General features: G+C 47.8%; 1 protein-coding gene across 9 annotated transcripts in view; it reads right to left on the bottom strand.

Annotated features, from left to right (window-relative positions):
- The window catches only part of DCUN1D2 (defective in cullin neddylation 1 domain containing 2), a 325,754-nt gene that overhangs the window by 21,259 nt on the left and 282,215 nt on the right, over positions 1-22,280 (bottom strand). The gene's annotated exons all lie outside the window — the stretch shown is intronic.

Here is a 22,280-nt window from a genome sequence, read left to right as displayed (position 1 = left end):
TACACCTGCAAGGCTCTCCCAATGTCCCCTGCCCCCACCGACCTACCCGGTCTGTTTTCAAAGCTAATATTTCTACATATTAGCTAGACAAAGCAAATGTTACCCTCCCCGTTTACCTCCCTAAGATACAACGTCCATAATGGTTTAGCAGCCAGACTATGCACATATTGTGTTTAATGAAGTTTAGTTTAACTGTATGGTCCTCCTTTCATATCCCATGGCTGCTCTGGCCACAATGCACTATGAATATTCCAATGTAAAGCCACCAAACATGGGCCTGCTATCATCTCAGTGAAGGGGTTTCTGTTTTAAAAGCCATGCTTTTAATCAATAAATACAAATACAAAAATGTGTTTCCAGGCTACAAGTATGTCTGACTAGGCTCCCTCACTGACCTCAACCAACTTCAGATGATTCTCAGTGATGTAGGTTGGAACATTTGAGATTCACATTTACAGGTAATCCTGCTTCTTTGGAGACAAAGCTTCATGCCAATTATGACTTAATATGAGGAAAACACGTCAAGAGTTGGTTTTACTCCAGGTCACCTGCAATAATAGTTTGCAAATCCAATAGTTGATATACTTTGCCTGGAATGGTAAATAGCTATGTAATTTACCGGCTAAGCGTGTATGTTTAAAGTCTACCACACTAAGGGCACACAGGCAGGTAAAATAGGACACTTCAGCAGGGAACTAACCAAAATGTAATTGTTCTACTTTGCAGGATGTATGCAACACCATGCCTCTGTTCATGAATCATGGATTTTTATGAGGTCCTGATTATTGAAAGGTTCGAAAATAAATAAAAGGGAACTATAATGTCCCCCTATGGCCATGTCACCTCTTGACCATGTGCAGCATCCAAGGATGAGCTTTCGGTCAAGAATTTTGATTAGTTCACCTGCCTTGGCCTGGTTTCCCCCCCCGCCACCTGTTTGTTTTGTCCTCCCTTCACTCAGCCTCCGCTTTAGAGCCTCCTCCTTCACTCAGCCTCCTCTTAACCTCCACACAACCCACTGCCACCGCCCACCCTCCCTAATGCAGATAGTGCCCTGGTACTCCACATGACCAGGAACACCTCCTCGGCACAGGAGACCTAATCCCCTTGCTCCCAAGCACACCAGGCCATTCCACCGCCTGTCTGTGTGCATAAGATCCAAGGGTAAGCTTGCTTTCCTGCATTTTCCATTTTGTTTAGTTGACACAGGCCGGCCTTGTGTTCCCCCTGCCATTCATTTGTTTTTTCCTCTCTTCACATATCCTCCTCTTTCCCACCCCTCCTCACTCGCAGGGCCTGCCAAATGCTGATAGGGCTGTGGTACCCCAGGTGACCCGGAACACCACCTCTCTTATGAATTCCCTAGGGCAGCTTTGCCTGGGCAGCTGGCTAAGGGCCACAAGGGAAAGGGTGGCTCCCATTCCCCATTTGCCCCTGTTTGCCGACGGGACATCCTACGGCAACAACCAGGTAAGGCGATACGGGCCGGGAGCACAGCCAATACTGTGCTCTCGTAAAACCCTGCCACCCCCACATTACCACCACCTACTCATTAATTGTGTTAATCTGCACTTAGCCCTGGTATTGCAATGTATTGCACTTAGTATAATTGAGAAGGTGGGTCCAAGTATTGAATTTTGAGGAGCACTCCGAGATGACCAATGTATTGCACTTAAAAAGAATTGCGTAGATTAGCTTATGTGTTGCACCTAGAAAGAATCTGTGCAGATTAGCCTATGCGTGGCACCTATAAAGAATTGGGAAGGATAGCCCATTTGTAACAGCTTGGAAGTTTGGTGAAGGTAGCAAGGCCACTGCAATTAGGCAAGGCCACTGCAATTAGAAGAGCATTGACAGTAAACCACTGCTGCTCCTGCTCCTCTCCCGCATACCTCCCAAGTACCACACATGGCCCATCAGCAAACCAAACTGCACCCAAAACACTCATCCAACACATCTTTCTTAAACAAGCACTCCCTGACACCGAGCTCTACCCCTCTGGATACAACAAGCCTGTGCACACAAAAATCCCCTCCCCACCCAGAAACCAGACTTTCATAGGATGTCGGTTTCTCCTAGTCCCCCAAGCATCAACAGAAGAGCACAACTTCTATCCTATCCCTCAATAACCCACACAGCCCTCTTCTTACAGAACTACGTGAGCACCTGGAGACTATATCAATGGTAACAGTGCACAGTATAAGACAACTTAACATACAGAGAATTTGTAGATTATCAGTGAGCTTTCATTTTTTTTTACATCTAAATTTGTTGTAAATATATTTTGCTTTAATGAGGCAAAGGGCATGTATGGCTACGACCCCCAATAAGACCCTACCTAGATAGACTGCTCATAGCAGGATTCCCTTAATCTATGATTTGCCAGGGGCATGGCTGCTCCCCACCAACCAAAGCAATCCATTGTGTGAACTGGCAATGCCTGTGGGATCAGCCAGTGATCACCTTGTCCCTTGCATGGTTTTTAGCCATGCCCCAAACCCCACGAGCCACCTGTAGAGGCTATGGTTAGTGGGAACAACGTTTGACCATGTTTCAGGCCCACTCTTGCCCAAGCCACCCGTAGTGAGCACTAGTTAAGCCATGACCAGTGGTCACTTAGGATGGGACATGGCTTTTGGCAATGCTGCACCCAGGCCCTCCAAAGAAACCCATAGTGGACTATGGTCATGACCAGGGGCACTTACCTGAACCCTAACAGTCTTCCTGAAGAGACCACCGAGTCTGCCGCCATGCCCCCACCACAGGTCCCCAGGCCATCAGTAAACCCATTGGACACTGGAGCTTGCGGGCTTTAAACAGCTTCTGATACGAGTCTTGAATCCAGAGACCATAGGGTTTCTTTTAGCCTATGGGCCAGTGCAGGAGACCTGCAGACAAATGTTTTATTTGTTGAGGCTATATTCCACAAGTATGGGCCCCCACTCACCCTACCTGTGGTGCAGATCTGGGCAAGCCTTATACGTTACTGTCCAGTGAAATATCTACTTTAACTTGTAGGCTTTTAGAACCTATTTTCAGAGCCTGAGGCAGTCTGGTTAAGGATGACTATACAACTGGACAGAGTCAGCGTTACTGGCAAAACATCACTGGTGCAAAAAGAAAACTATAGAAGCTATGAAAATTTGACAGGTCATGTCAAAACAAGGGCTACAAATAAGACTGTGGCTTTCCTCAATCTGATCATTTTAGCCAATCTACAAAATTCATGAAAGGAACAGGAGGAAAAGGTACAAAGGACATAATCTGTTAGTACTGGGCTGTTCCATCCCCCGACGTGTCCCAATCGCTATACATTCTGAAGAAAGATTGGGCCTTTGTGGTTCTATCGGGAGCCTCACAGGTAGAATTCGTAAAATTACCTGTGCTTCAAAAGTGAGTGAAACTGGATTTCCTTTAACTCAGCTTGCTTAAACCCTCTGCACTGCTACCGGATAACCTACAGAGGCGTACAAGGATTATGCTGCACTTGTCCCAGAGGAGCATTGCTTTGTTGCACAATAGCCTTATTTATTTCTGAATCCCTGGTCACCCCTGAATTATTTACCTGCCCTTTACAGACAATAACATGTTTCATGCTAATCCTAATTAGTATTGGGAATGAGATTGTGGCCTCAAGGTGTAGCTGTGGAGCGGAGTGGAGGTACGGCTTGACACAGGTTGACACGCTGAGACTCGCCAAGAGGTTCTTTCCTCTATTCTTCTATCCCACGCTTGTGGGGAGAGTGATGATACCAAGCGGCTTAGACCGAGGTGGAAGCCTTGGTGGGATCCCCCTGCAGTGGCCCCAGGAGGGTGGCCTCTGGCTAAGAACATCTCGGAGGCCAGGCCCAATCGGGTCTGGCTGGCTTTCAGGTACCTCGGTAGGTTCTTGCTTGCGTGGCGTTCTACTGCGCTATTGTTGAGATGCCCCTCCAGGTGTGGGTACTATACTGTGCCCCAGAACTTGGGCTGAAAGGCCCCACGTAGAGAGCCGAGCATGCGCGCTCCACCGGGAAAAAATGGAAGCTTCTCTTTTTTAAAAAGGTGTTAACTTCTGAGCAAGTAAGCAAGTGAGGTGAAGCTACCACTGACTCGCAGTTGCTTTTTTGTGGACTCAGATGTGGAAAAACAAACAATGCTCTGTTGTACAGAGTACTTTCCTTTACATTGGTTTTTAGTCTTGCTTTGCGTTTCTCGCCTGTGAACTCTGTGGATCCTCTTTGGAAATGGGTTTCACCTGTTTCAAGAGTATGATCAATTTTAAACGAGCCTCTCCAAGGTTGCTTGACTTATGTCTGATCTGGCACAGTACCCACCGCTACTTTCTGCAAAGCGTCTAAGATGGCATCTGATAGTTCTGATGCAGTGAATGCCGTTTCTGACAAAACATTGGGTAATCTCTTGTTTGTGTCCACTGGTTCCTGCCATTGTAGTCACTTAAGCGGTCAGCCCTGCTCTAGGCTGAGTCTTAGAGGCTGATGTCATAAGGCCGGGTGAAGCAACGGATGGCAAAAATCCAAAACACCTGTTTATGTGTCAAGAAGATCGAGATTGGGAGGGTCCCAGACAATGATCGTCCTTTTGAAGAGGTGGAGCACTCCTTTTTGTTGCTTCGTCATAGCCTGGAGAAAGAGGGCAACAACGATTCAAGTTTCCAAGACTTGGATCTTCTCTCAGCTACCCCCGGATTTGTTTACCAACTCAACGGTGCAATCAACAGATACAAGCACAATCACTGTTAAAGAAGATGGTTTCTAGAAGTTCAGGGGAAATGTTTTTTTTCCCCCAAGATCCGTTAATAGACAGTTGGAATATGATGCTTAACGGCTCCTTAAATGGGGCACCATCGGCAAACGCCTACCAATTTAGCAATACATATGACATTGCAAACTTTGGTAAGACTGTATGATGTGCTACATGGAGAGGAAGTTAATTTCCCCACTTGATAAACTAAGCACGTTTTGAAAAATCAAGGCCTCCCCCATTTGCAACCAGAGGTGGCAGCTACATCAGTTATCGCGAATACCGACACTGAAGTAGTCATACAAGGAGAAGTGTAGACTCATTTGTGGCACAGGGAAAATCGGGCTTCCTTATCCACCCAAATTGAAGGGGGTGGGGAGCTAAAGTGAAAACTAACACAATGAGTATATTACCCTTCTTAACATGCCAACCTGCAGTTGAAACTAGGAAGACTAATGTTAGTCTATCAGATGATAGACTAGAAGCTAAACTCGGGGAAGAAGTGAGTGTGGAAAAAGAAAGTCTGAGCTTACCAATGATAAAGATGGGTATGAGGAGTCAGAAATGAGAGGCTGAGGGACACAAGGTTGTTGTATTCTTGGTTAAATATATATTTTTATTAAATAAAAATGGTTTGGAAAAACGCTTCTCTAGCCCTATTCTAAAGAAGAGCTTCACTACCTAGAAACTAAAACTGAGGATCTGTCTGTGTCGGGATGTCGGTAACTAAAAAGCTGTCCTTGTGTCCAAAACCTCTCCTGACCCTCACACCACACCTATAAACAAACAAAAAGTGCAAGGAAATGTCTTCAACTTGATGTTAGTAAAAGAAAATTCAAAACCAAAAAAGTGCAAGAATGACTCCAACGACAATGCTCTCCAAGGTAAAGACCCTTGGATTCAGAAGGTGGTCCCCTTCCCCTAGATTCTTAAACAGGATGGCAAAATCTCTCTATAGCTAACAATTACTTTTTGTCTTCACTGGACTCACAAAGTTCTGTTCAAGCTAAACAGTTCTGTAACAGTCATTCTGTACAAGTTCTTGGATCTTTGCAGATTACTAGGTATACTCCCCTACCAGGAATATTTATACAATTTTCAGCTGCTTGGTGAACTCACCTGTCAGGATCATTTGTACAATTCCAACTGCCTGGAATACTCATCTGCCAGGACTTGTGTTTCACAGATCCTTGTTACAACCTCAGCTGCCTGGGGTAGTCACCTGCCAGGGCTCTTATGCGTTTCACAATTCCTTGATATACCACAATATCATATACCATTGGTGCTTGGTAAATCGATCTGTGGTAATGTTTTGCTCAAAGGTACTTGCTCAAACTTCTGCCCCACATCGGCATCTCATGCATCTGTATTTGATTGGGGTTTGCTTTTATACTTTGTCTTTTCTGCATTCAAACTTTCTTCTTATTGAATCTTGCCTTTGTACTTTGTCTTGGCTGCATTCAAACAAACGTCACTGTCGTAGTTTGCGTTGTCTGTATTCAAACCTTCTTATTGGGTGTTGATTTTGTACTTTGCCTTCACTGCACCCAACAAACTTTTCTTTTGTATATTGTCTGCATTAGCAATCTTGTACCATTCAATCACTTGCAGGCTCGTTTGTCAGAACGCACTGGGGTCCCCAAGCTGCTTTGGTCAGACTCGGCGGTTACTTCCAGCATCTCTGATGCTGCGGTTTGGCTTCTCTACCAGCCTTCCAGTTTGGAGTGTGCGGACGCTTCTCCAGCATGCAGCGTGGCGGTCACATGCCTGCTTTCTCTCGTGGCCCGGGGTGAAGACTGCTGTCCCGTCAAGTGGCCCGACCTCCAGGAGCTTCTGCGCTGCTCCCAGCATCTCCAAAGCCCTCCTTGCTCATACACAGCGTCTCTCTTCCTGTCCAGGCAGCCTTCTCTGCTTCGCCAACTCTCTGGATGTGCTTCGCGTTCAGGAGTGTTAGCGTGGATGACGTCTCCTTCTGCACTGCTCGCTGCGTCTCTTTTCCATAATGTGGTTGCAATTTTTAAATGTCCTGCTCATTGAAGGTTTGGAAAAAACAACTGGTCTGCATGTTGTACTTCAGGTTCCTGTTACTTTGCACAAACTTCCTTGCCCTCCTGCTCGTCTCAGTACCTGAGTGGCAATGGGAGTTGAAGTCCATCATTTTCTTTGGGCTTTTAACTCCTGGATAGTTTTTCTCACATATCTCACAAAAAGGCACATCAAGATTAGAGATGATGGTTACCTTTGGACTCTTAACTGTTAAATGGCTTTTCTCCTGGACTTTACATAAAGGCACAGCAAGAACAAAAGGTGTTGAGAGTTAGGGGTGGAAAGTGCAGGCCTGACAAGAATGATGTAGAGAAAAGGTTTCTTGACTTCCTCTACAGGGGGAATAATTATCTGACAATAGGCCATTAAGGTCTTGGAGGTCAGCAGGGCTTTCTCATGGGAAAGGGGGGGGGGGGGGGACACAGGCTCCGCCAATGAAGTCATAACATCACCCCGCAGTTCTCCCCTCCCATGTGATCCATCCCTGAGGGTCAGCATCAGGTAGCGGCTGCCGTCCCCTGGACACATGGGAGGAGGTAACTGCTGGGGAATCTGTGATGGCTCTATTTGATTTATCATATGGGGCATACCATGAATGGAGAGGGTCAAGGGAATTTTACAGAAAAGAGACGAGGGAGTTGGAATAAAATGGCACCAGGAAGCCCTTAAAGGTCAAATACAGCTTAAGCCATTATACTCAGATATATTGGAGGTCGACTAACGGTATTGATCCATTAAGTGGAGAGACCAAGAACAATACCCAGTCAAGTGAAAGGGCACAATAAATGAAAACACATTTGTCTGAGTTAACGAACCAAGGCAGAGAGAACACCCAAGAGGCAAAACCCATTCCTAAAAAAAAATCCCCTGGTTCTGTGTGCACTCTTTAAATCTAGTGAGGAGTTGGCCTTGAACAGATCCCTGGTATTGGATCAATTTATGGACATCCTCCCACTACGGGTGATATGTTCAGAATATCTAGACCATGTGGAATGTATTCATGAGGATCAGACAGGCATTGTAATGATACATATAAAACGTAAAGTGATTTATGATTTGATATTAAGTGAGGAAAGCTCATTCTTGGGGATGGGTTATGACATTTTTCGTTATAATGAATCTCTGAAGGAGGTTCATGGCAAGCCTTGAGAATTCTCTGAAGTAGAGTATTCTATGGAAGTAGATGTAACACTTAAATGCACTATAAATAACAATGGGGCAGATCTGCTTATGTTGGAAATGGGCATTAGAGGGTCATGCCGGCCAGGAGGACTGTTTTGGCTGGCTTCAACTCTTGTTAAATCACAGGTAGGGGGGTCTAAACAGTTACTTTAGAAAGCAGTTTGAATGTAAAAAAATGAATCTCCTGGAATAGTAGGGGTATAATAGTTTTATGAATCCGGTAGGAGATGCCCCATGTTTGACATCTTATGATATATTTGCACTTCAGCATGTCTGGCTATTGGAGGCTCCAAGGTTGGAGGGATTTAATTCCTTTTGGCCAAAGATTGAAAGGATAAATCTTGATTACAAGATTTTATTAATAGTGAAATTGACTTGGCCCGGAGAGCAGGGCTCAGGGTCTAGGGAATAGATGTTAATGTATATTGTAATCTATACAGAACAAATGAAGAAAATCTTTATAACTGCATAAATTAATTGACTGCTTTCTAATCGGTGGTCCCGTAAGTGTGATATTAATGGAGACCTACATAGTTATGTGGAGCATCACCACAAATCATCTAGACGGGAGTGGTCCATTTGGGACAGCTTGAGTAGAGATGGCCTTGTTTCCCCAGAGACGATCGGTGGCTTCTAGGGATCAGGGTCAATGGTGGTCTGAAGCAATGTTTAGTTGCCGTCTACACAAACTGAATGGGAACCCACTGGTGGGGAGTCCGAATGTCATCCCATATGGACTAGAGGTAAAACCTACTCCACCATAGAATATTTCTATGCCTCTGAAAATCTATTGCCTGTTGTAGGAAGGTTGGATATTATGTGGATCTAGAAACAAATCAGGGTAAAAATAGACTAATTGTAATTTCTGGAAGAATAAAGTTACGGAGGTGGGAAGTGTTTCTTTGACTCTGATATTGAAGTATTGATTAAAACTTCTAGGTGGTTCAGGGCACTGGGCCCAGAAGGGGTCCCTAACCTAGTCTACACATTTCATTCCAGATTGTGGGCTGAGGTTCTATGCCAGGTATTCTCGACTATAACTGAAGGGGATAACTCCTGAATCTTGGTGGAGGGCTCATGTAGTGACTATATTCAAAAATGGAGAAGTGAGATTGCTGCCAATTACCGATCTATAGCCATATTTGACTCCTCTTCTGAGCGGTTTGCTGGATTGTTATTGATGGGGCTCACCATCTGGGCGGAAGCAGTCAATAGGCCTACTAAATATCAAACTGGCTTTCGAAATAATTATGGTACCTCCTTAAATGGATTAATGGTCCAGTTGATGAAGAAGCAAGCACTTAAAGGGTCACCCCTAACCCCTTTATACATGGCTATCATAGATCTAGCTAGCGCTTCGACATTGGTCGCAACAGACTCTGGAACAAGCTGTACGGGTGGAAGATCCCGGATGGCTTGTTAGGATTTCTGGTTATAAATATCAGGAAAACAGCCATAATTATGGTCTTGCACGCAGAGATTAGACACCTAGGGGAATGGTTGCCGGGAACAATTAAGTTAGAAGTCGTCAATGAAATAAAATACTTGCGATACATAATTTTGAATAAGGAGCACAGGGGTACTTGGATTGTTAGATTGAAACAGAAGCTTTCTTTGTTGTATACACATAGTAAGACAATCTTATTGAAATACTGTAAATATACTCAAACCAAGCCGATTATTAGGGAAGGTACTCCCAACAATATTGTACGGATTGGAATTGTACAACCTGGATTGGAAGAAGCGTGAAAGTATGGAAGGTATATTTTGGAAAATAGCTATTTTGGCTCCCGATGGCTACTCCAAACGTACTGATTCACCACAAGCATTTATTTTATTTATTGGATGTCTGTAAGGCGCCTATACAACAAAAGTTGTTTCAAGGCACCACAAGACAAAACAAGCATTGGCAATGCCAATAGTTTGGGCTTATACATAGGCATGGGAATAGCGCTTGCCAGGCACTGACGTCCTGGTGATAACTTTCTATTGATGGTAGCAGGTGCAAAATGGTGCAAGGACTTGGACATCTAATAGCAGTGCCTGGCAAATGCCTAATGCTTACGTGCAAGCCAAAGCTTGTTTTTATCAATACTTCAGTGAAGGACAGGCTTGATTAAGACATTTTTATTACACCAGTAGCACATTTACACCTCCCAATTAAGTCATTAGCTCTCAGAAGACTGTTTTGAGAAAGCATAGGCAGGTACTTATAGTACAAAGTTTGATGGTAAGGCTTGATTAAATGGAGCTAGATGAGTTCCCATGAGGAGGTGTTTTGGGTGGGGAGGGGCAGGCACTTAGCGGGAATGGCCATAGGGATTAGCATGGTCATGGCAGTCAATGGGTGGGCAAATAACTGAACACCTACAAGCTTTGGGACCCTACCCATATGCCATTTCTCCCCATCTGTTCTCCAATTCCTGGTGTGGATGTGCATGAAGGATTTGGGAGAGGGTAACACCAGTGGCAACATCCTCTCACTTTCACAGGCAGGGGGCGTGAGAATGAGACAGGGTGATGGGGGTTAAAACCCCCACACCCACCTCCCATGCAGGCTTAGAATCGAGAGACTAGCTACAGTGGGGAAGACCACTTCATCACATCTTCCATTCTGCACAGCTCACTGACCCCAGTTTACATGCTCTCGAAGTGGGGGTCGGTGGGTGGGGCACTTGCAAGAAGCACTGCCATTCCACATTTTACTCCTGGGAAATCCCTGTCTCAGAACAGGCAAAAGCAGGTTGGTAATGCTGGCACTTCAACTTGCAGATTTCAAATGCCACAGATTCCCAGCAAGACAAGCTAAGAGGTGGCTAGAATCATAATGTCTTGTCCTTATAAACTTAACACCGCCTTGCAAACTAATCCCCACTCATAGAAGCACGGGGTATGAATACTTGCCCCCCTGGGCCCTGCCACCATTTATGACGGGAACCACAGTTCCTTGCTCACTATACAGCAAGATATAATCCTGTAGCAGCCATCATGTCACCCTGCGCTTGAATGCTCATCCTGCTTATCGGGCTATATAAGCACCCCCCAATGCCACATTTCAATCACCAGTTTCATCTCATGCCCTACCCAAAGCGGGTACGGCCACTAATACCGCCCGGTGCCTTTCAGAGCCCAAACACAAGATATCCTCCCGCTGTGAAGGTGAAAGGGCTTCTGCGTTTTCACACTTCGTAAACCATTTACCACTGCCCCCTCAGCTCCCAATAGCAAAAAGATGCGTGCAGCCAGGCTGAACCGACTGCTGTCTTGAGTGGAAAAACAATGTCAATTGCCAAAGATGTTTGGCATAGGTGGACTGTTACTGAGATAAACGCCCACTACCACTCAGCATATGTAAACAAGACCCCCCCCCCCACTCTCCCTCAAACCATGCCACACAGGGGTTGGGAAAATTGGCAAAATAGTGCATGGACATCTCACGTTGATTTCAAGAATAAGCTGGTTCTTCTCCATGAATTGCAGGGCATTGTTCAGCAAGGGCCACAGTCAGAGGACGTGCTGTCCCATTCACAATGCTTGGGTGGGGCAGTGCTTTCCATCCACTGCTACCAACAGCAAATTGTGTAGATGGGGTGCATTGGGGTCCTGGTGGGTAGAAGATTCACCAGTCCCCCTGAAACTTATTGGGCATATAGACTTTGGAGGGAGAAGAACAAGTTACTTATCAACTGGTAACGTTCTTTCGACTGGATGTTCCTACAACGCATTCCACATCTTTGACATGTAATGTCCGCAGCTGTGCACTTCGAAAACTTTTTCGGCAGAGTACATCCTGCGTCGATGACGTCGGGTCAATGTCCCTCAAAGGCCTCCGTCGAGGGCAACGTCACAGGATGTTATAAATAGGACGCACAGCGCCCGTAGACTCAGTTTAAGTTATTTCCCCCCCAGAACGTGTGGCACCAGTCTGTTGTCTGCTGGACTGCATTTAGCCTTGCGGAAAACGGAAGCTGCAATCGCATAGGAAATTCTCCTGAGGGGCATGCTGGAAGGGCGATGTGGAACGCATTGGAGGAACATCCAGTCGAAAGAACGTTACCAGTTGGTAAGTAACTTGTTCTTCGAATGGATTGTGTCCTCCAATGCATTCCACATCTTTGACAGACTCCCAAAGCAATACCAGTAAATGGAGGAGGGAAAAGAATTTAGGGTACCCAATTAGACTGCGGAATAAAGAACCGCCCTCCCAAAGGCCATATCCTGACCATGGATTGTATTCAAGGAATAATGTCTTACAAATGTATGGATTGAAGCACAAGTAGCGGCATCACAAATATTCCTAATAGGAACAGCCCGCTGGAGGGCGGTGGAAGTAGCTACTCCCCTAGTGGAGTGAGCTCTCAACCAATCAGGAGGGTCTTTACCCGCCAACCGGTAACACTCCTTAATGGTAAGGATAATCCACTTGGACAAGGTCTGTTTGGTAACAACCTGGTCCAATCAGTGTCCAGCATATCCAACAAAGATGATCGTCCACTCTGACCCTGGACATCCTAGTAATGTAAAAGCTAAGAGCTCTCCCAGGATCAAACCTATGGAAACGCTCCTCTTCCTTACCAGGATGAGGAGGAGGGTAGAAAGATGGAAGAACCACCTTTTGACTCAAATGATATTCAGAGACTACCTTAGGTAGAAAAGAGGGACTCGCAGTACAACCCTGTCCTTGTGAAACACAGTAAAGGGTGGCTTCGATGAAAGTGCCTGCAATTCACTCACTCTGCGAGCGGAAGTAACCGCAATCAAGAACACAGTCTTGAAGGACAGTCATCTCGAAAGACAAGAGTGCAACGGTTCAAACGGAGCACCCATGAGAAACCTCAAAACCAAATTCAAATCCCAAACCCCGACCTGGAAGGGTGACGGCGGAAAAACATTAGTCAGTCCTTTAAGAAACTGGGAAATCAAAGGAATCTTAAAATAAGAACATCCTTCAATAGAGCACTTAAAGATAGACAGCGCCGCCCAGTAACCTTTAATGGTACCCACTTGAATCCCCTGCGGGTCAAAGCAAGAAAGACAAAACTATATGAATGGAGCACTGAAAAGGATCAAACATTGTGATCCCTGCATCAGTCGCAGAACTTACGCCAACGGTACGGGGATTTTGTTGCAGGCCACCTGGCCGAAAGCAACACCTCCATCACCTCATCCAGGAGGTCCCAATCCTTATACCTCAACCTGTCAGATACCAAGTGTGAAGGTTGAAAGTCTTGACCACTGGATGGAGAAACTGACCCCCCCCACACCCCATCCCAAGGGAGAGGGAGAAGATCCTCTCGGTGGGGAAGGCAGCGTGGAGGGCAGATGGACATTTCCAGAAGGTCCGGGTACCACGCTCTCCCGTCCCAATCCAGTGCAATACGGATCATGTGGGAACCGCACCTCCATAACCTCCGCAACACTTGAGGAATGATGGAACTTGGGGAAACACGTACAGCCGTGGGAATGACCAATCCACTACGAATGCGTCTTAAGGCTCCTCTTGGAGGAAATTCCCTCGAGCTCTCGCACTTCTGGTTGACACTGGTGGCGACGAGATCCACTTGCGTGGTTCCCCAGAGGGCGAAGATCTCCTGAAGGACTTCCTGAGCCAACTCCCACTCGTGGGAGACCGTGCTCTGCCTGCTCAGAGCTTCCGCCACTGCATTTACATCTCCGGCCAGATGAACTGCCGAGATCGAAATGTCCTGCTGGATGGCCCAGAACCAGAGCTGCATTGCCTCTCTGCACAACGGAAGTGACCCTACCCCTCCCCCATTTTGTTGAGGTAACGCATGGCCACTGTGTTGTCTGTCATGACCAGGACACTCCCCAGTACAGACGGCAGAAAAGTCTTCAGGGCTAGCCTGATGGCCCTCAGCTCTAACAGATTGATGTGGAGTCTGGACTCCGACAGAGACCAACAACCTCTGGCGGTCAAGTCGTCGGCATGAGCGCCCCAACCTGTGAGGGAAGCATCCGTCACTACCGTAGCCTCTGGCCACGGTTGCCAAAACTGTTCCCCCTTCATCAGGTTCCCTTCGTTGGCCCACCACAGAAGATCCTGGGAGACCGAGAGTGGAATCTGAACGGAACCGAAATCTTGCTGGAGAACTGTGACCCATGTATCTTGAGAGCCCACTGCAGGGATCTCATCCGCAGCCGGGCCTCTGGCAGAAAAATGCAGGAGGCCATGAGGCCGAGCAATCTTAAGAATTCAAAAGCTGGGAGACTCTGGTCATGTTGAAACTTGTCCACCATCTGCACAATGTGATGAGCCCTTACCTTTGAATGCAAACACTTCCCCAAGCACGGGTCTAAAACAGCCCCGATGTACTGGAGCTGTTGGGAAGGTGTCGGATGCGAATTCTAGAAATTCAGGGAGAAGCCCAGCCTGTGGAGGGTGCGGCAGGTGACACTGAGACGATCCAACGCTAGCCCGGGCGAGAGCGCAATCGGATCAGCCAGTCGTCCAGGTAGGGGTAGACGTGAATCCCCCCTCGTCTGAGGTACACTGCCACCACCACCATGAGCTTGGCGAAGGCCCTCGGAGCGGAGGTCAATCCGAACGGCAGGTCCCGAAACAAAGTGCGAGTCGCCAGCCGCAAACCTCAGGTACTTCCTGTGCACAGGATGGATCAGCACATGGAAGTAAGCATCCTTGAGGTCCAGAGACACCAACCAATCCTGAAGTTGAAGGGCCTGAAGGACTTGAGAAAGAGTGACCATCTTGTACTTGTCCTTCCGGAGAAGTTTGTTCAACCAATGCAAGTCCATGATGGGTCTCAATCCCCCGTCTTTCTTTGGGATAAAAAAATAAGGGGAATACCATCCCTTGTTCCTCTCCACTACAGACACCAGTTCTATAGTGCCTTTCTCCAGCAGGGACAAGATTTCCTGCGCAAGGATCAGATCCGGAAGCTTCAAAGAGAGTTCCCCCAGTGGATTGTTGAGGCTGCTGAAGGAAGGGAAGGCAGTAGCCGTGTGCTATGGTATCCAGAACCCACGCATCTGAAGTAATGGCACGCCATTCTCCGAGATGCTGAGACAGTCTGCCCCCAACCGGCGATCCATGGGACATAGCCTCATGCCTGGAAGAGGCTGCGGCAGTGCCTGAAGGTTAAGAGGTAGCTGCCTGAGCGGCTTTGGCACCACGATTTCCCTGACCACCATGGGTACATTTTCGCTGGCCCCTTTGACTGGGGCACCTCTCGTTCTACCAAAGGAGGAGTAGTAACGAAAGGAACCTCCCCTCCAATGCTGTCCCCAAGGACGAAAAGGCAGAGAGTGAAGCACTGCAGCGCTCAAAGATTTCGCTGCAGCTTTTGAGGTCTGCAACCTCTGAAGGCTCTTGTCATCCTTGCTGCCAAACAAATGTGCGCCATCAACGGGCATGTTGAGAAGACTGGCCTGCAAATCGGAGCAAAACCCGACTTCCGCAACCACGCAAATCTGCATATAATGGTGCTCGCAGCCATCGATCGGCTAACACGGTCAGCCGTATCCAAACCCGACTGAAGGGATTCACACATGGCATCCTTGCCGTCCTGCACGAGAGCAAGGAACCCATCCCTTTCATCCCCCTCGGGAATATGCTCAGCCGCCAAAGAAACAATTCCACAGTGTGTGTGAAAAACTTGCCAATGCACACATGGAGTTGGCCGATTTCAGGGCCATGCTCCCAGCAGCAAACACCTTCCAGGCCCAACCGTCGAAGTGCTCGTCGTCCCTACTCGGAGGGATGGTAGGCTATGCCACCTGCCTCGAGGTGGCCGAAGCTGCCTGAACCACCAAAATCCTGGGAATGGGGCGAGTAGAGAGATAGCTGGGGTCGCTAACGGAAGGGCAGTATTTCTTGGTCAAAGACTTATTAACAGCCGGAAGAGATTCCGGGGACTGCCAAGCAGCTGCCACCCTTTTCTGCAAGATAAGATGAAATGGCAAAACAGGGTCAGAGGACGGACCTTGATCCAAGATGTCCCTCAGATCATCCTGCACAAAGTCTTCAGGAGGACTAGACCAGCCCAGATACTCCGAGACTTGTGCCATGAGCTTCCTATAAGAAGACTCTGCATGAGCCCCAGGCTCCGGTCTACCCAATTCCATTTTCGGGGAAGTGTCCAGCCCACTGGCACCATGGAGGGTCTGCCTCAACTCCTCCAAATGACTGTCTCCAGAAAAATGTGAGCATCATCAAGGTTACCAGGTTCCTCAACCTCAGACCTTTCCTCCTCTTTATAAATATCATCCAGAGGGAGTTGAAACCCAGGTCTGGGAACACAAGAGGGCCTGGAGGCCAAAACCGGCCTCACAGACAACGACGTAACCTTCCTTGTAGTGTAGCGCTTACCTGTACTCTGCGGGGACACACACTCAAAAGTAACAGATAAGTAGTTGTCTCAGAGAGCGATGCTTCCAACCTCCTGCTACACAGCTTGCCCTTCCCCCTACAGGATACACATAAAAGATTCTTAGACTATTTCTCAACCCAATTCCCAGTATTTTCTTATGCTAATTCCCCTAAACGAATTACCTCACGTTTTTCTGGGTGGGGGGGCTCTCCATCCTGCTTCTGAGCAGGGGCTCTAGTTCTGAAGAGGGATTTGACTGGAGGATAACCCCTTAGCAAGGAATTGAAGGGGGGGGAGGAGGGGAGGAGGGGTACTGCCCTTAAGGACTTTCATAAATCAGGGACGAATTAGGTGTACCAATACGTTACTGTGAAAACATTTTCATAGGGAAACAATGAGGAGAGGAGCTCGACAGAGCGTAAATCATTGGTACAATTCCCAGAAAAAAAACAATGAATGGAATGTGAAAGGGCAGAGAATGAATTCACTGAACAATGCCTGTCTAATATCACAAGAGTCACAATGGAACTCAAACAACATTCTGGAAAGTGTGCCTTTCTCCTCAGAGACTTTCTCAGGAGTGACGGTCAGAATATCCACAAAAACGATACCTGACTTCACTGAGAGGATTTCAATTCAACCTATAACAAGTGCGCCTCAAACATGCGTGTATGTGTGTGCAGCAGGAACTCTTCATGGAAATATCAAATGGCGAGCATTCAGCACCACATAAAATAAACGGCAAGCAAAGCGCATAAACAACGCACAGCAATGCTCCTAAACTCAGCGGCGTAACGGAATGCGTGCCAAAAAGGAAAACGTAACGCGCACATTAAAATAATGCAAGTTAAACCAGTTTCCAAGTCGCTACACAATAACCTCTTATAAACAGTCCCAAAGGGTACCTACGTGATTAGAAACACTAAGGAAAACATTAAGCAATTCTATACTTGCTGTGACAGTACCGTACAGCCTGAGGGAACGGAGGGATAAACCCCTCGACATGACTGGAAAAGAATAACTAAGTTGATTCAGAAAAGATATTCAGGGGCAGAGGGAGGCTATAAGGCAAGGAGGATTTACAAGGGAAAGACTGCCGAGAGATACACGGGAATTTCGGAAACACTAATTCTAGTGGTGACAGGACGGTGGTAAGTGTCACACAGCGATGCAGGAACGACGCAAAGCGCGGAGCGCTCGAAGGGAGGGGCTTAAGTAGCAACTGAGCTCAAACAACTAGACCAGCACTGCAACCTTCATAAGGCTAACTTGGCAGCCATGTTGAGCTATGAGGAAGTCACCATTAAGCCTAATGAACAAAACAGCGTTGCTTGCCCACCAACTTGGCGCAATAAGCTTATGGCCTGATTCTGTTAAGGACCTTTTTTGGCATCTTCTTGGTGATCATGACGTGTAGGATCCACGATATCTGGGTACTCCAAAAGCAAATTTCGAGAACAAATCCCCGAAGGCGCCGGTAGCGCCGATAGCGCCAAAGGCTTCGATGTCGAGAGCATAGACAACCTCGACGTTGTGATCGCCGAAGGCTTCGGGGTCGACACAGGTGGTGACTGTGCCATGGGCTGATATAATCGGACAGACACAGCGCTGAACGAGTCGACGCCGGCCCCAAGCCCTCAATAGGTTGCTGCGGTCTTGCTGGAGACGAGGACCGAGACCTAGAGACACGTCTCTTCCGACTCATAGAATCCTTGTCCAAACGGGACCTCAACGGCTCCCGATGCGAGTCGCGTCGTATACCCGAGCCCGAAGGTGTGCGAGCCACGGTACGAGCCCGATCCTGGCTGGCTTCGTCAGAAGGCGCAACCGGACCCGTGCCCTGCGATTGAAAAATCGCTAACATGAATTGTCTAAACGCCACCCATTCCTCCAGAGTCGAAGACTTTGTAGAGCATGTAACCTTCCTCGAGGCACCATCCTCCGAGGAGGATGGGGCAGGCGACCGGTGACGGTGTTTGCTAGAGTGCCAGGATGAGGAAGACGAGTGGCAGGAACCACTCCTGGACCGAGATCCCCGAGACTCCTTCCGACGCGGAGAGTCACCCCTCGAGTCGTTGGTGAAAACCCCCTTGGACTTGGAAGTCTGGGACTTAACAGGCTTAGAGCCCCTACCTATCTGGAGCTTCCCCTTCTGCACCCGCAAGGCCTTGGCAGTCAGCGACTGGCATTTCAAGCAGTAGTCTATGTCGTGCGACTCACGCAGGCACCACAAACAAATGCGGTGGGGGTTGGTGAGCGACATCTTCAACTTGCAGTCCCGGCAGGTATTAAAGCCAGACCGCAGAGTCGGAGGGGTCGAAGAGAAAGACATCGTAATGATGAACACATGAGGCGCGCCGAGTCTCACGAAGTTAACACGTTTGCAGAAAAAAATGGAACTGGGGCTACGGGCGCCGTGCGTCCTATTTATAACATCCTGTGACGTCGATGGAGGCCTTCGAGGGACATGGACCCGACGTCATCGACGCAGGACAGTCTCTGCCGAAAAAATTTCCGAAGTGCACAGCTGTGGACATTACACGTCAAAGATCTGGAATGCGTTGGAGGACACAATCCATTCGAAACAGGCACGCATAGCACGTTCAATGAAAGCTGTGCCCGCTGCAAGGAGTGGACTGCAGCTCTGCTAACAATGCTGGGGAGAAGATGAACGTGAAGGTTTTGTTTTCCATTTTTATTTTAACAGAGGTTTTGCTTCAACAATGACGACTTCGGAGTTTGCCTGTAACTTCTTGATAGAATAAATTAAGACCTTTTCTTCATTTGCATGCAGAGCGATGCTTTCATTCGCGGCCCTCCTTTCTGATCTGCCACACCGGCGTGCGCTCTGTCCTTGTCTGAACCCGACATGGCTGCCAAGGATTCAGAGTATGTGTGTGTGCATACGAGAGAGCAAGCGCGGGCGAGAACCAGCTGGCTTCCTGAGGCACGGCAAAAAGCAGTGGATTGAGACAGGCAGATTCAGACATTCACACACACAAACTAGTTTACAGGTACATTCTAACGACTCAAATAGTTGATTGGAAGGTTATTTGTTAGAAACAAAAACGGTTTCCAGGGTTATATCCCTTGCTCACAGTACCATCTCAATATTTCTGCTTACGTCGTCCCAAATCAGATAGTTGAAAGCAACACTTGCAAGGCAAAGTACAGGACTATGCATGGTATCTTTCCCATTCAAAGATGGCCATTAGTTTTTCCTCCATGGATGAGCTCACACAAAATCAAAGAGTTCTGAGCTGGGGCAGGAACGGGTGGGATCAGCCATAGGGATTACATTGGCTAGGGGCAGGGAATGGGAGGGATTACAACTGTGTATCCCTCCTCAAATGTCATCCCCACTGGAAAAGCATTACAGCCCATATTTGAAGCTCTTATGTTAATGACAGTAGATCGGGATTTTAAGGTAGCGCTTTCAGCGCCACCTAATAGCCCAAACTAAAGGGGGGGGGCAAGGGAGAAGGTAACAATAGCGGTCCTATTAGGCCTTGTGACATTCAGATCGTGCAAGTCCATTAACAGGAAATGTGGGAGGGGGTGAGGGGAGTGCCGGTCTACGCAAAATGTGAAGTGCCAGGGTGGGCAGGGAAGTGCAGGGCAAAGAGTGGAAGAGTGCAGGTGGAAGGGGGGAGCGGAGAGGGAAGAGGGCAACAGAGGCTAGGCGAGTGCTAAGGGGAGTTCAGGAGGGAAAGTGCAAGAGATGGCATGGGGTGCATCGGAAGAGAGTCTACATGCTAAGTGCAAGGAAGGGAATGGACTGGGCAGGGGAGCCTGCTGCCCTGTAATACTCAGAGGGAACCAGGTACCAAGTCAACGAAACAGACAGGGCGTTAACAGGGGAGGGGGAGAGGGTAAGAAGAGGAGAAGAGGAGAAAAGGAGGGTCTTGAGTAGCTTCCGGAACTTGAGGAGATCCGGCTCAAGCCTGAAAGGGGCAGGCAGACCATTCCAGAGGGAGGCTCCTGCAGAAGATAGGGATCTACCCCCACTCTCTGTTTAAAAAAGCGTCTGATCTGCAGAGAGTTGGAGCTAGAAGACCAAAAGGCTCCAGCAGGGAGGTATTTAGGAAGAGCGTTGAATGTAGCTGGTCCCAGGCCCCAGATAGCCTTGTGGATGATGCAGAGGGTCTTGTACTTAATTCTAGCAGCAATCGGGAGCCAGTGGAGAGATTTTAGGGCTGGAGAGATGCAGTCCCTGGGCTTGAGGCCAATGATAAGTCTTGCAGTCCCATTCTCGATATGTGAAGGGGACAAAGGGAGGATAAAGGATGACTCTGGAAGATTCTGTTGCAATAGTCGAGCCTAGAACGGACCAGTACTCTGGCGACATTGAGTTTCTGGGGAAGGTGAGGAAAGGGAGAATGACTGAGGAGGTGCAGCCGATATTGGGCCTTCTTGCAAGGTCTGTGAGGCGAGAAGAAGAGAGAGGAGACAAAGATGACACAAATGTTTTTCCCCTCACAGGAGAGGGAGGGGACCCATAGAGGGCAACCAAAGAGTCGGAGAGAATGAGGGAGCTGGGGTCCCAATGAGAAGCATCTCAGTTTTACTGGTATTAAGGCAGAGATCATTGGCAGCACACCATGCCTGAATAGCAGTCAGGGTTGAGAGAGGAGGAAGCTGTGAAGGGAAGCTTGAAGGAGAGATGTGTGGTGTCTGCAAAACACTGGAAGTGAGGAGAGAAGGAGGTAATCATGTGGGCTTGAGGGGCAAGGTAGATGTTGAAGAGTCACTGCAAGAAGATGGACCTTGGAGGGACGCCGCATGTGGAGAGTAATAGGTGAGAGAAAAGGGTCCAGTTGAACCTAAGAAGGTTGGTTGTAGAGGTATGAGGTAAACCAGTCCAGTGCCAGGGCCATGATGCCAAGGGTGTCACAAAGCAGACTTGTCAGGGTGGCATGATTGACCGTTTCGAAGGCAGAAGAACGATCCAGAAGGATAAGAAAGGAAGGAGAGTTGGAATCAAGATTTGATAGTAAGTCTTCATTGGTGTTCAGTAGAGCAGTTTCCATGCCACTGGCTGCTCTAAAGCCAGACTGGTGGTTGTGGAGACAACAGATTCAGCATGTTGGATCAGTTGGGAGATGATCAGCTTCTCCTGGAGTTTGCCCAGGAAAGGGGTAATGGAGATAGGGTGGTAGTTAGCCGGACAAGAGGAGTTGGCAGAATGCTTTTTGAGGAGAGGATGCACAAGGGAGTGGCAAACGAGTGAATACAGAAATCAGCCAAGGCTGGCGCAAGGGAGGCACTGTAGTCCTTGATGGTTATGGAGGAGCAGGGGAGCACTTGTTTGGAGGAGACATTCATATAGAGGACTTGTCTAGAGACCTAATCCAGTGCTATGGTGAGAACGAGGAGAGGAGGAGGGAAGGGGAGAGGGGATCCAAGGGAGGCCTGAGAACCGGGGAAGAAGGGTTGTGCAAGAGCGTGAGGACAGGATGTCCCAAGTTTTAGTTAAGAAGTGGGAGGCCAGTGAAGCACAGAGGGTATGGGAGGGCAGGGGAGACTGCAGTAGGATTGGTTAGGTCCTTGCAGATTTTAAACAGTTCGCCCGTGTTGTTAGTTGCAACAGAGATGCAGGCTTGGATATGGGCCCTGTTCTTCGAGGGGAGGAGTGTACCATTAGTATCATGGCAAAGCCTAGTCCAAATAGCCAAATTGAGATTATATGGTAAAATCTTAGTTCCACCTAGATGCTCCTTGTTCGAGGACCTCAAGACTTTATTAGAATGTAATTCTTATAAGCTTCTTGAGGAAATTAGAATAGAGTAAGAGACCATCCTTGAACCTAACTGCCGGGTTGAAACAGATGTTTGATTGCAAATCCTGAGAGTGCATTTAAGAAGATAAAGGTAGATCAGTGGAGTAGTGCTCATGATCTATTGAGCAGCTATAAATTGCAAACAGAGCTGGCCAAACAATATCTACATTACCAGAGCATCA

The sequence above is a fragment of the Ambystoma mexicanum genome, chromosome 7p (assembly GCF_040938575.1).
Source record: "Ambystoma mexicanum isolate Mex_15411 chromosome 7p, UKY_AmexF1_1, whole genome shotgun sequence".
Lineage (NCBI taxonomy): Eukaryota > Metazoa > Chordata > Amphibia > Caudata > Ambystomatidae > Ambystoma > Ambystoma mexicanum.
This window is presented reverse-complemented; position numbering and strand designations above follow the sequence as displayed.